The sequence below is a fragment of the Stegodyphus dumicola genome, chromosome 1, assembly GCF_044657685.1.
Source record: "Stegodyphus dumicola isolate Sdum_Otavi_A_Nest chromosome 1, ASM4465768v1".
NCBI classification, from domain to species: domain Eukaryota; kingdom Metazoa; phylum Arthropoda; class Arachnida; order Araneae; family Eresidae; genus Stegodyphus; species Stegodyphus dumicola.
In genome coordinates this window covers 220,645,942-220,658,762 of record NC_140768.1, presented here as the reverse complement: position 1 = coordinate 220,658,762, position 12,821 = coordinate 220,645,942, and the positions used below count along the sequence as shown (strand labels likewise).

General features: G+C 32.6%; 1 protein-coding gene across 3 annotated transcripts in view; it reads right to left on the bottom strand.

Annotated features, from left to right (window-relative positions):
• Positions 1-12,821, bottom strand: part of LOC118199145 (polyamine-transporting ATPase 13A3-like) — a 173,608-nt gene that overhangs the window by 139,337 nt on the left and 21,450 nt on the right. The window contains exon 2 of one of the 3 annotated variants that reach the window (XM_085825867.1): positions 5,043-5,184. The exons of the other annotated variants lie outside the window; for them this stretch is intronic. The gene's annotated coding sequence lies outside the window, so the exon portion shown is untranslated. The remainder of the gene's footprint in view (positions 1-5,042; positions 5,185-12,821) is intronic. 3 annotated transcript variants of the gene reach the window in all.

The following is a 12,821-nucleotide window of genomic DNA, read 5'->3' as shown; positions in this document are numbered from 1 at the left end:
AGATTCTGAGGAGCAAACTTTGAGCGCGCGAAATACATGATAGTAAAAAGAAGCCATTTTTTGCTTAACAGGGTGGCATGACTTAGCATGGGGTGGTAAACAAACTGCAAAGGGTTTACGGTACACAGTAGTGCTAAAATCAATTTAATTGCGGATCATAAGAATATCAAGGAAGGGGAGGGAATTGTTAGATTCGATTTCAAGAGTGAATTGGATGGCTGGATCAATTGAATTTAGAATAGATAAAATCTCGGATAAATCATCTTTATTACCATTCAAAAGCGCGAAAGTGTCGTCTACATACCAAATCCAGAGACGAAAAGATAGTTTATCAAATACGTTCACCTCAAAATAGTGCATATAAATGTCAGCAAGTACAGGACTGAGAGGATTACCCATAGCCAATCCGGCAATTTGACGAAAATATTCATTTTGGGAAACAAAGTGGGTTTAACTCAGAGAGACTTTAGTAAGCGAAACCAACTCATCAATTTCAGTATGTGTGAAATGGAATTCTCGAAGCCTAGTTTCAAGACATTTTAGTGCTCTTTCGACCGGAACATTAGTAAACAGTGATTTGACATCAAATGAAACCATAATGGAATGCAGTGGAGAAATACCTTTAAGTTTATCGATGACTTCAAAAGAATTTTTTGCGGTGTGAATATTGTTAGCAAGTAAAGGAGAAAATCTGGAAACTAAATATTTCGCCAAAGGATATGAAGCTGTACCTATGTTGGAAACAATTTGTCGAAAAGGAATACCAGTTTTGTGGACTTTTGGAAGAGCATAAAGCCTAGCGCAGTTAGTAATAGGTGGAATAAATGATTTCTTCAAATGCGTTGGCAGAATATAAGAAGATTTAATAGCAGTTTTAACTTTCGTGAGGTCTGACGTTGAAGCATCTTTAGGGATCAAGCAGTATGGACCTTCATTTATTAGTTTAGAGACTCCAGTGATATAAGTGTGTTAGTCCAATCTGTCCGCCGTTATCAGCTTTAGAAATAATGATATTAGTATCAGAATGAATTTCACGTAAGGTCTTTTTTTTTTTTTTTTGCTAAGATTCGAACCGAAAGATTTGTTGTTAAAATTAACGTTATGAGTGATTAGGTGGCGGATTGTATCCTTCTGCGTTTCTGAAATTTTGGAGAACTTAAAGGCTTTCTCAATAGAGGCGATGATTTGAGGAACTGAAGGTTTAGATGTCCTTGAAAAGTTGAAATTATATTTTAATACTTTTAACTGATCCTCCGAAAGATTTTTGTTGGAGATATTAACGACGGGGTTAGCGTTTACAGTGGAAAGATGAACTAGACGGGTGGGACTAGCCGACTGGTGTGTGAGCTTGAGGAATTTAGAAATAAGTACATTTTTATGCCGTTGACAAACGGTATCAGTTCTAGACCAAGATGTATGATCAAACGAGGAAAAATTTACAGTCGAATTAGCAATTTTTAATTAAGTTGAATAGTTCAAATTAAATTTTAGATAAACGTTTACGCGTATCCCTTATAATATGACGAAGAAGTGACAATTTGAATTTATGCAAAATTTTCGAAACGTGAATGGAAGATTTTAGGCTACATTTCACATGTATAAATTCGGGAATGATGTTTTGGTGTTTGTATTTAAGTAGAAACTGCAAATGATTCAAGAATTTTATACGTTTAAGGCGTAACTTACAAAATCGGTTCTTGTCAGTGGACATATTGTGAAAAGGGTACAAGCAACAAACAAGTGAACAAACGAAATAAAATCGCGAAAGTCCAATTATAACAAGAAAAACACCAATAATGAAAACAAACATTCAAAAGGAGAGAAACTTCCAGTTCTGAAAAACCAAAAGCCACGTGGGCAGAAGCAACGAAAATCAAAATGGTGCACGTGGTAAAACGATATAAATGTGAATTTCCTCGAAAAATGCCGGTTGATAGCACAAACTAGAAAAGAAGAGAAACATGCCAATGTGACAATTAAAATTGTAATAACAACCTTGTATTTAGCGTACATATATTAAAACACTCAATCGATTTCAAAGGCAGCTAAAATATTATATTATATTAAGAACGCAGTAAACAAAAATGAAAAGAATTGAACTTTAATCGTTTCATCTTAATTGTAATTATGTTTCCTATTCTTTTAAGCTCTTCAAAAACAATACTTAATCTCATTTTAGTTTGCTAAGGATATTTTAAAAGCACACAATTTTTAAAATGTTTGCATCACTGAATATCTCTTGAACGTTGGTCATAAATTAAAATGAATTTACAAAGCTCATCCAGAAAGTAAAGTACCGTTTAGGTATTAAAAATAGTTTAGAAATTAGTTTTCATTTGTATTTTATTACAGAAGTAGCTACACAATACTTTTCGATATATTCACTATGCAAATTAAGGCATGTATGATACATGCAAGGTATGATATCTTGGCACTAATTGCAACACATCCGCTTTGTAGAATTCGGTCGCCTACGAACTGAACCAGATCTTGATTGATCTCAAGATCACTTGCACGATGTTGGCCGGCAAGAAATTTCTTGAGATAAGAAAACAAATGGAATTCGGATGGAGCTGGGTATGAGCTATAAGGAGGGTGATAGAACTGTTCACAGCGAAATGAATCAAGCAGCGTCAGTAGTCCACACTTTTTGTTCTGTATCGCGCACCGTAACTTCAATGTCTCACAGTAAGCACTTACAATATTCCTTGACAGTGCCAAAACACTGTGCACATGATTTTTCTTGCAGAAAGAAGTGGTTTGTATTTCTTGGGTTTCGGGGAACCAGTATGCAACCTTTCCAGTGACTTGTCGTTTCGTTTCAGGTCTGTAGTAACAAATCTTTACTTCATCGCATGTGAAAATTCTTTTCGAAAAATCACTTTGCTCTGTCTTGTCACACTGCAAACACTCCAAGGTTGCTCCCATGCGTTTTCGTTTTCGAATGTCCATAAGTGTTTATGGTACCCATCGCGAACATCGGCATCGGCCACTCCTAAGGTCAGATGTGGTGGTCTCTTTATTGTGCAGGCACCTAATAGGTGGGCCACCTTTACCTGCTAGTAAGGGACAAACAATTATATCCATACCTTCTCTGGGATTCTAACCCGGGCCATTCGGTATCGCAGTCTCGCTCCCCTAACCACTATACCGTCTGGGAGGCGTAAATCGCTTATTGGAATGAACATTTTCATCGATGGAGCTCACCAGTTCTTCCGTGATCAACGACGGGTATCCATTGCGCTCCTTGTCGTGGACATTTTCACTTCCTTTCTTAAACATCCTAACTCATTTTTCGCACTATACCTTCATTCATAGTGTTCTCTCCGTAAGTTTCACTTATCTGACGATAAATTTCTCCAAGTCAAAACATTTATTACATTAAAATACTTGATAACGGTTCTTTTTTTACATCAGGCGAGCCGATCGATTGTTTTAAACATGATTACCAACAAACAATAACTTCAAACGTTCACATAAAACAAAATCTGTTGTGTACACCACATGACTACCTTGTACGGAATATTAAATTGTACGTATTTTTCCTGCCTTTCATTTAAACTTATTTCCTCGAATTTCATTAGATATAATATACTTATCATTCAGTTAATTCAGTTTTCACTTCGCGAGGGGAAAATATATAAAAACTCAAAATTTCTGTATTAAAATTTGATATATATACAAAAACATAAAACAAAAAATACAGTTAAAACAATTAAAAAAATTACAATTAAAATTACAGTTTCTACGCAAAAACAAGCAATTCGGCCAGCGGCCAAGAAGGCAGATTTTTCGGTGCACACAACTGAAAATTTACTTTTGGTCTCACTCGCAAAACGACACTGAAAGCGTAGAAATTGACTTAATTTGTTGTGGATGCTATACTGAGTCAATATATGGGATAATTTAATAATAATTCCAGAATGGATTAACCATAATTTAATTCACAGTAATAAAAGAAGTCGTTACTCTGTTGTGGCGAAGCTTAGATTCTCTAGATTGACAACAAAGCCACTATTCTGCTAAGTCTCAATGTAAACAAATATGGCTGCTATGGTAAAATAATTAGATTTAGCCGCACTTTAAAAACTTTTAAATTGTTGATCATTCTACAACTATTACATGCAGATTGACTAAAGGCATAAAACCCTTAACTGGGAGATAAGAACTACATAATTCAATCAATTTTAAAATAAAAAAAGCCCAATTTACAAACATATAAGAATAAAGAAAGTGAGCTACGTATGTACCCACTTCAAACGCCTCGCAAAAATCTCTTCTGCATCCATTTTAAATCAGTTTTATAATTCGTTTGGGGAAAAAGAGTCCTTTTTTCTATCCTTACGTATAAATGTCACTCAAAAATCATCGTTAAACTGCATTCGATAGCGGTCAAAATGGATATTTTCGTTGAAATATGATACCCGAAATTTTTCGCGATGACAATACTTCCTTTTTACTTCGTACAAGGATGTAAAAAATGGTTAGGCTAATTTCGTTTTAAATAATTTAATTTTAAGCCGATAGCCCCAAACTTTTTTTGGTTATGTAATCTTTTTAAACACTTTGTATAATTATATTTCTTTAATTCATTTTAATTTAAATTTAATCTTAATTTTTCATCCCTAAATTTCAGATCACTAATAAGGAATCAATTATGTATGCTGACAATACAACTGTTTTAAATATCACGCGTATTCAGGATAATTGCATACTTGACAGCCGAATAAATCAAAAAAGAAGTATGCGCTCATTTGCTAAAGAAAAGCATTTTTCCCATATAGTGTTATTTGCTATTACTTTTCACTTTGTTATATTTTTTATTTTACTTCTGAACGGCAAAGGCGTATATATACGACCTAGAATATTTTTATGATGTCTGTAAGAACGTATATATACATGCATCTTGAAATGTATCCAAGAAATTAAGGCAATGTATTAAAAATATTTAAAGCCAGGTATAAAGTACTAGGGTTATTAAAATTAAGAAATTAAATTATTATTAATTTAATAAGGTTCATTAAAATTAAGAAAATACCTACTCTTCATAGAAGTTTTCGCAAATTTGGGCTTTCTTAGTGAAACCCCGCGCCGGTCGAAAGTAACAAAAGAATGTAACACCATGAACTGAGACGAATCTTGAATTTTCTCTGTTTCCTAAGATTTTCTAGAATTTTTCTAATCCTTCATATAAGAGAGAAAGCAACATTAAAAGTTTTGAAAAAGCAAAATTTGAAATATGAATTTTATAAATACATTCGAGAATACAATTTTAAAGGTGACATTGGTGTTACAGGAGTAGCTGAAATTTCAACGATCTATGTTGAATTTCAATCAAAATAATCCTTCCAAAATTCTAATATAAAAGATCTACATATGTTTTGGATAAGATTCTCACTAAGAACTGAGTTTTTGAACATCGAAACTTTCTAAAGATTTGTGGGATTTAAGGATTCGTATGTCCCGTCAATAGTAAAAATTATAAAACACTGATAAAGCGATTAGAAATTCTCAAATTAAAGCTAGCATCTCATGATTTCATGACCTGATTAATATAAAACTGAAGTTATAGATAAGAAAATTGTGTACTTAGTGAGATCACGAAGAAATTTGATAGTAGGCACACGTGCCATATTCATTTCAGAGATTTATTCATATCACCAGCAGTAATTAAATGGAAGCTTTTAATAAAATATTAAATGACTGACTTATTCTTTGATACTGTAAGGTAAAAAAATCATTAAGAACTTTTATCCAAAAATTTGAATTCTTCTTAAATAGAATATAGACAAATTTTCCTTTTTATTCATGTGAAATGGAGTGAAAGAAAATTTCTGATTGTTCTTACTAAAGGAAGTAAAGTTCTTATTAAGAGACTTTAAGGAACATTCCTAAATTTACTCGCTTTGCAGATACCAAATTCAGTTATACGTATATGAAATATACGGTTAGTCACATCGAATTTTGGCCATACTTTGTGAACATATGACATATACAGTCCATTAAAAAAATAACTACACGCCTGCATTTTTAGTGATTGTTTCGACAGTTTCTAGCGAACAACTCTGAAGATATTTTGCACTTATGATTTAATTTATCAATTTATGTACAGGCACAGAATTCATATTTACATATTCGCCAGCGAGCATCCCACATGCCATGCATGAAATTCCGTTTTATGACCAAGAGACTGGTGTAAGGATTGCAGTATCCTACAGAAAAATAATCAGCCCAGTATTTTTCGAAGGGTCCACCAGTGGCCGAGAGATAAATGCTATTGAATATTGATAGTACGGTTCGGAGTTCGAGTAGTGGTGAATGGGTTGGCTGCATGGGCGTTTTCGTGATTTTCTCCGTGTGTAACATGGATACGTGGCAGTTTTCCCCACGGGGCATCCCTCCTTTTACATGTGCTGCCAAAACGTGCAGCACGTAATAAATAAATAAATAATAATGGTAATTATTTTCTGAAAAAACAATAAATTCAGATTATTATTGTGAAACCATTCATCAGTTCATGAGTGGGATAACCAAAGATGAAATTAAAAATGTTTGGATTCAACAAGATAGCTTGAATGTGCTGCATATAGTCATGAAGCCTGTGAAGTTGCTACAACAGAATATATGAGATCGAATCATTTCTGAGGCATTGTGACTTTTATAATTTTCAGCAAAGTGACAGCCTACCTGCTACTTTTGGAGTTATGGAGAAAGTAATGTTTATTGATAAATCTTCCTCAAGTTCCAAGAACTTCAAACTGCTATTCGTGATTTCATCAAGAACATTCCATGTTAATAGCTTATATGAGACGTCGAGAACGAGAAGAAGCAAGTGTAGACATGGATGATTATTCAAGAAAAACATTTCCAACAACCGCTGTATGGGCAGATCGATGTTATGGACTCTGGTACTAGTGCCTGACAAGGGTACAGTTTATTTTCGAATGTATACTGTGCATCAGTTGCAATGAACTGCTTTGCTGCAGAAAATAGCATAACTTGACCTGATCGTGTTTGTAGAGATATTAGATTATTTTGAAGTGAGAGACGTAAAAAATAAGCAATGCCCTCGCGGGGACTGGAACCTGGACCTCTCGAATACGCTCCGAGTGTCCTAACCATTGCACCTGGCATGCTAAGAATGCGCGAGAAGTACCTTAAATACTCCCCCTTTTAAAGAGCGACTGTGGATTAGCGGACCCAATCGCCAAAAACTTGTGGTTAAAAATCATCATCCATTTTCTTTTTTAGTTCGGTCGCTAAAAGAGGCATTTCAGAATTTTTCGAAAAAAAGAAATCAAAGAAATCTGCAGTGCCCTCATCGGGCCTCGAACCTAGACCTCTCGAAAACGCGCAGAGTGTTCTAACCATTACACAACGAAAGCATGCTTTGAACGTGGGAGAAATACATTATCAAATCAATTAAAGAAAAGGAAAGAGAAATGAAGTTTACAATGTGATCCTTAGCTTCAAATTACAAAACTGTAAAAAATTGGTGTCATTGTTAAAAATTGGCCTCTTGGGGAGCAAGTCATCAAAAATCCCACACCATCATTTTAACAATGAGATCTAATCTTAGATATATCATATAACATGTAACTGAAAAATGCAAGATAAGAAATTAACTGAAACTCAAACCAGTATGAAATCAAGCACATGGTTTTATTTCTATTTTTTACTAAACGTAGCACTGGTATTTTCCATTTAATAAAATCAAGTTTTTATAACATAAGTAAAATGAAAAAAAGTGAAGTTGCTGTCTGTAGGTTGCTACAGAGTTTTTTATTAACATTAGGGAGCAGTTTATTAATTACATTTACCTAATTTTATTCATTTCTCTACAAATCAAAATCAGAAGAAAGTATATTATTTAACAAAGAGTTTTATCTATGCTTCTTCTAACATTTTGGCAACAAGTCTTATATTATACCATTAGTGTAATAAATAATATACCTTCCTAAGTCTGTAAAATGTCGACAGTATACCATCTATATCATGAATAAAATCTAATAGTAATGAGGAAATTTTATGATAAATAAAATTATTTTTATGATTTAACATATAAATATACTGTATTTATAATTCTTCTTTTGCACAAAAGGGCTATTAATCTCGAAATTTTGTGCCGGTTCACCTTAAACGGCAAATCCTTTTTCAAATTGTTGCCACCAAATATTATAGTCCTGCATTATTTCTAAAGCAATTAAATGATGAAGGATCTGCCTGAACATGTATGTTCCACACACTGCGATAAAGCAACAGTATCTAGAGCCACCAAATTTTGAATGACGCCGTCCTCCTCCTGAACTTGCGCTACTCAAAGCCAGAATTTTGAATTTGTTTAATTATCTGTTTCATATCCTTTAAAACTTTAATGAATTTTTGATTAATAAATTCAACAATTTCAACGCGATCACTGTCAACGCTGTAGTAGTTTAGTAACAGCGCATTTTTATCTTCAGCGGTCAAAACTGTTTATCGGAAATTCTTAAAGATGCTGCTTTTAAATATTTTGTGGTTTTGTTGTGGAATTGAATTGTATGTGGAGTACGTGATATTTAACATATAAAATTAACACATAAAACGTTAATAATAAAACGGCAAAAGGAAAGTTTTGTAAGCCTTCTTACTAAAAAAATAGAACATTGATATAATGAACTGAAAAAAGATTGAAAAGTAGGAAAATGCTTTACACTGTATCGAGAATTTTAAACATATGCTGGTTTGCTACTTTTAAAATTTTTTTGATTTTCCATTTGAACTGTATATGGCCTAAGTGCGAAGGAAAGCTATGCTTAATAATAAAGTTAAAATGACAAAAAGAAATGGGTTAGCAGGAGTGATTGCAACAAATTGGTAGACTAGCAAGAGCGTAAAAAACTTTAACAATATCTTTAGGATGACCGTTAAAATCTGAAACCAATAAGTTTTTTATTCAAGCGATAATCTTTGTTTCATATGGCAACGTGTATTTTAATATTTTGAGAGTTTTCTATTTACCCCATTTTACGACATAAAGAAATCCAAAATAAAATGCCGGAGTTTTCGAAACTTTAATTCCTTTTTTTAAATGATTTCAAATTTTGTTCAACAGCAAAAATTCAGTTTTATCAATTGGTAAAAATAACATTGTTTTTATTTATATAACAGTAAGTAATCTTCTGAAAAATATGTCATAATGTGAAATTTTAAAAATGTAAATTTTATTCATCCTGCTTATTTTTATGATTGATGCAGTCTACAATCCTCAAGTAGGAATGATAAAAAGAAATTATGCAGCCTGTATGATCATGATTTACCCATACATTAATGCGTTTAAGTGAAATAAGTAATATTCTCAAAAAGTCAATATTCTTTTTGTTTTATTTGATTACTTCAAAGCACTCGAGAGCTTTCTGCCTAAAGGGAGAGATGCCTTCGTGAAGGCCTTTTTAGGGAAAACTGCCTCGGATACATGTTACACATGGGAAGAACCACGAAAGCGTCCATGCAGCGCCTCGAACCAAACTACCAGTGTTTAGCGGTGGATGGGCTCCAACATTCTGTTTGCATATGTCAATAGTTTCACTGAAGAACATTTGGTCCAGACATCAAATATTTTATTAATAAGATGGAAACAAAAATGCATTGAATCTCAGAATTTGAAATTATAATCTAACATCTCAGAAAAAGTTTACCATTGAAATACTTTAAAAAATTTTTTTATTTTATTAAAATTCGGAACTATGGAAACCATACAATTATTCCGCTTCGTACCTTAAATAAATATAATACCTATTCCTGCCAACTCGTAAAATACTCGTATAATACCTATTCCTGCCAACTCGTAAAATCTTTTTTGTTGATAAAGTGAAATATCAATTCACAATAAATTTCAATTTTAATTTTCAATTCTTTTGTTTCGACATTTCCTTTTTGAATTTAAAGAAGTATAAACAGAAAATAATTTTTAAAAAAATCTGATATCGACCGCCCAAAAACGTATAATTAGAAAAAAATCTGATATGCAAAATAATTAAAAATCTGATGTGATTAAAGAAAATCTGTGTTCTCTTTAAATCCATTTTACAATCCGTTTCAGAAAAAACAGTTCTTTATTATCTTCGTATGTACAGTCGTCACGCAAAACAATCCTCGAAATGGATTCGGGAAAGGTCAAAATGGATATTTTCGTTGAAATATACCCAACATTTTTCACGATTACAATACTTCCTTTACTTCCTACAAGGAAATAAAAATATTCCAGAGAGAGATTCTTCGGGTACTAGATTCAATAAAAGGCTGATGTTCAATGTTATGACATGCTTATATATAACATTATATATATATATATATAACTTGCATCAAAGAAACGTGGGACATTGGAGTAAGAGGGTAAGGGGGATCGTGATATCATCATGGTATCGATTGCAAAGGATCTGATGACTTTTATGAATGGCAATAGAACAATATTCGGAATTTTGATTTGACGTTTTTAACTGTATTTTTTTTTTCTGTGTTGGTGTGCTGTGTTAACCATAAGGCCACTTTTTATCGGCCAGGAAGGTTGTAGAGCACTCGTATATTACATTACATCGTCATGATACTCCTTGGCCAACAGAAAGAGTGAAATTGAAAATTTTTTTGATGATTGAATCATTTTAAAAAGCTTATAGTCGCAAATATCTCCTGAATCAAGCCCGACCAGTTTTTCACAGTGGGTCTCTTGTGAAAAACTGGTCGGGCTTGTGAAAAACTGGTCGGGAAAAAGAAAAGTTTGTGCTAACAAGCCACGTATTATTTAAGAACTAGAAAACAGCCTTCAATGTTGCAATGATTAGCGCAGGCCACTTTCAAAATATGAAACATCAAATTCGGATGCGTCTACTAGAGGTAATAATCGTCTAATATTATATGCATCTCATGGTGTAAAGTATGCAGTCATATGAATCTGAAAATTGAATTCTTTTGAGTTATTAGAATTTTCTTGGGTGTCGCGCCGAAAGAATCGTTCTACATTTCTTTACTTTAAAAGAACTCTTAATCTATGTAACAAATGTGATAAACAGGGTAAAAGGTAATTACACTGGTTATTCGTGAATATTAGATAAATTGCAAAAACATTACCTCATTGTTTTCTAATAAAATATTGAAATTCGGTGTGAAAAAATTATGAAATTTTTAACGCTCATGACCGCTGTTGGGGGCAGCAAATGAGCTGTCATACTTACGTAAACTTTGGCAAAAAAAATTATTAAGAAAATAAGGCACTTTATTAAAAAAGATTAAACCTACATTATTATTACGTATATGAAGTACCTACGTCAGCAAATGCAAAAACTTTAAACAAAACCAAAGTTCAGAAGATCCAAGTAATTCAAAATAAAACCCTTTTGTTAACACTTGTTCTTTGGTACACTAAAAATACAGAAATATCTCGCACTGTCCGAATTATCGGTACCCGGATTATCTGAAATCGAACTAATCTAAAAATTAAATACATACCGAAAATAACAACTGGTTCCAAAAATATGCTTTCGCTAACAAGATTCCAATTGGTTCCAATTTTCAGAATGTAAAACGTGATTAATAAATTTAAATATCTTAAATAATTTTTTTAAATACATGTTTTTCATAACTATTTTTAACTCTCGAAAGCTTGTAATATCAATGTCTGCACATTTTTCTTCTTTAGCCTTTTCTCTTCCTATATTTCTAGGTATCAACGAGAACTATCGTTTATCGTTCGGCGAGCTGCAAAGCACGTAAAGTACTAGGACAAATCTCATTATATGCTCTGACAAAGATTCAGCCATTGTAAGAAGTAACGAAGCATTTCTATCGTTAAAAAAAAAATTCAGGTTTCATAGTTCAATGGAAGTATAAATTTTGACCGTTCCGAATCCATTTGGACGACTTTTTGCGTGGCGTCTGTACATATACACAAAATAAAGAACTCTTTTTTCCAAAACGGATTGCAAAAAAGATTTTAAAAGGATTCAAAAGGGATTTTTCCATGACCGCCTGTACGTACATATGTATGTACGTATGTATTTCACATAATTTAAAAACGATTAGCCCTAGAACATGGAACATTTTATGGGACTTCTATAAGCGATAACATTTAGTTGTGCACCTCCCGTTTGTATTACAGTCCTACTGTACCAAACGCATATATATATATATATATATATATATATATATATATACCCAACCCCTAACCAGGCTTAAAATTTCTTACTTGTCCTTTATTTTCGCAATCGGTCGTCATATACTTCCAATTACAGAAGTGTTTTAAATAACGAAAATATTCCTGTTTTGGCAATGTTAAATAAACAAAAAAAAAAAAAAAAAAAAAAATCAATTTTCGATAAATTACGAAAGCTAACTTTTAATGCGATATCCCGGTTGCTATAATTATACTTCGAAAACTTTTATACCCGTTTATTAAAAGATAAAATTGAACGAAGTTGACTCCCGTGCAGCAAAAAATGAGCGGGTAATTTAATTTCAAAATTTACAGTTTTTGATATCATTTTCAGTTAGTTTGAAGGGTCGGTTATTTAAGTTAAAATAATAAAAATAAAGAATTATAAAATAAATAAGTTTAATAATAAAAATAAGTTTAAATGAAGTACAGCAAATAGAATGTGTATACTTTAATAAGCCATACAAGGGACCCACGTGGTGACCAGATCAGATATTTTAGTTCTTCAGTTGTCCTTTTCGTTTCTCATAAGCCCGTTGTTAATTTATATTAATAATTGTTCCATTACCTAACTCATTAGTGTTCGATTTGATTAACGTTGACGAAATCTTAACTCATTGAAACCAAGTTGCTA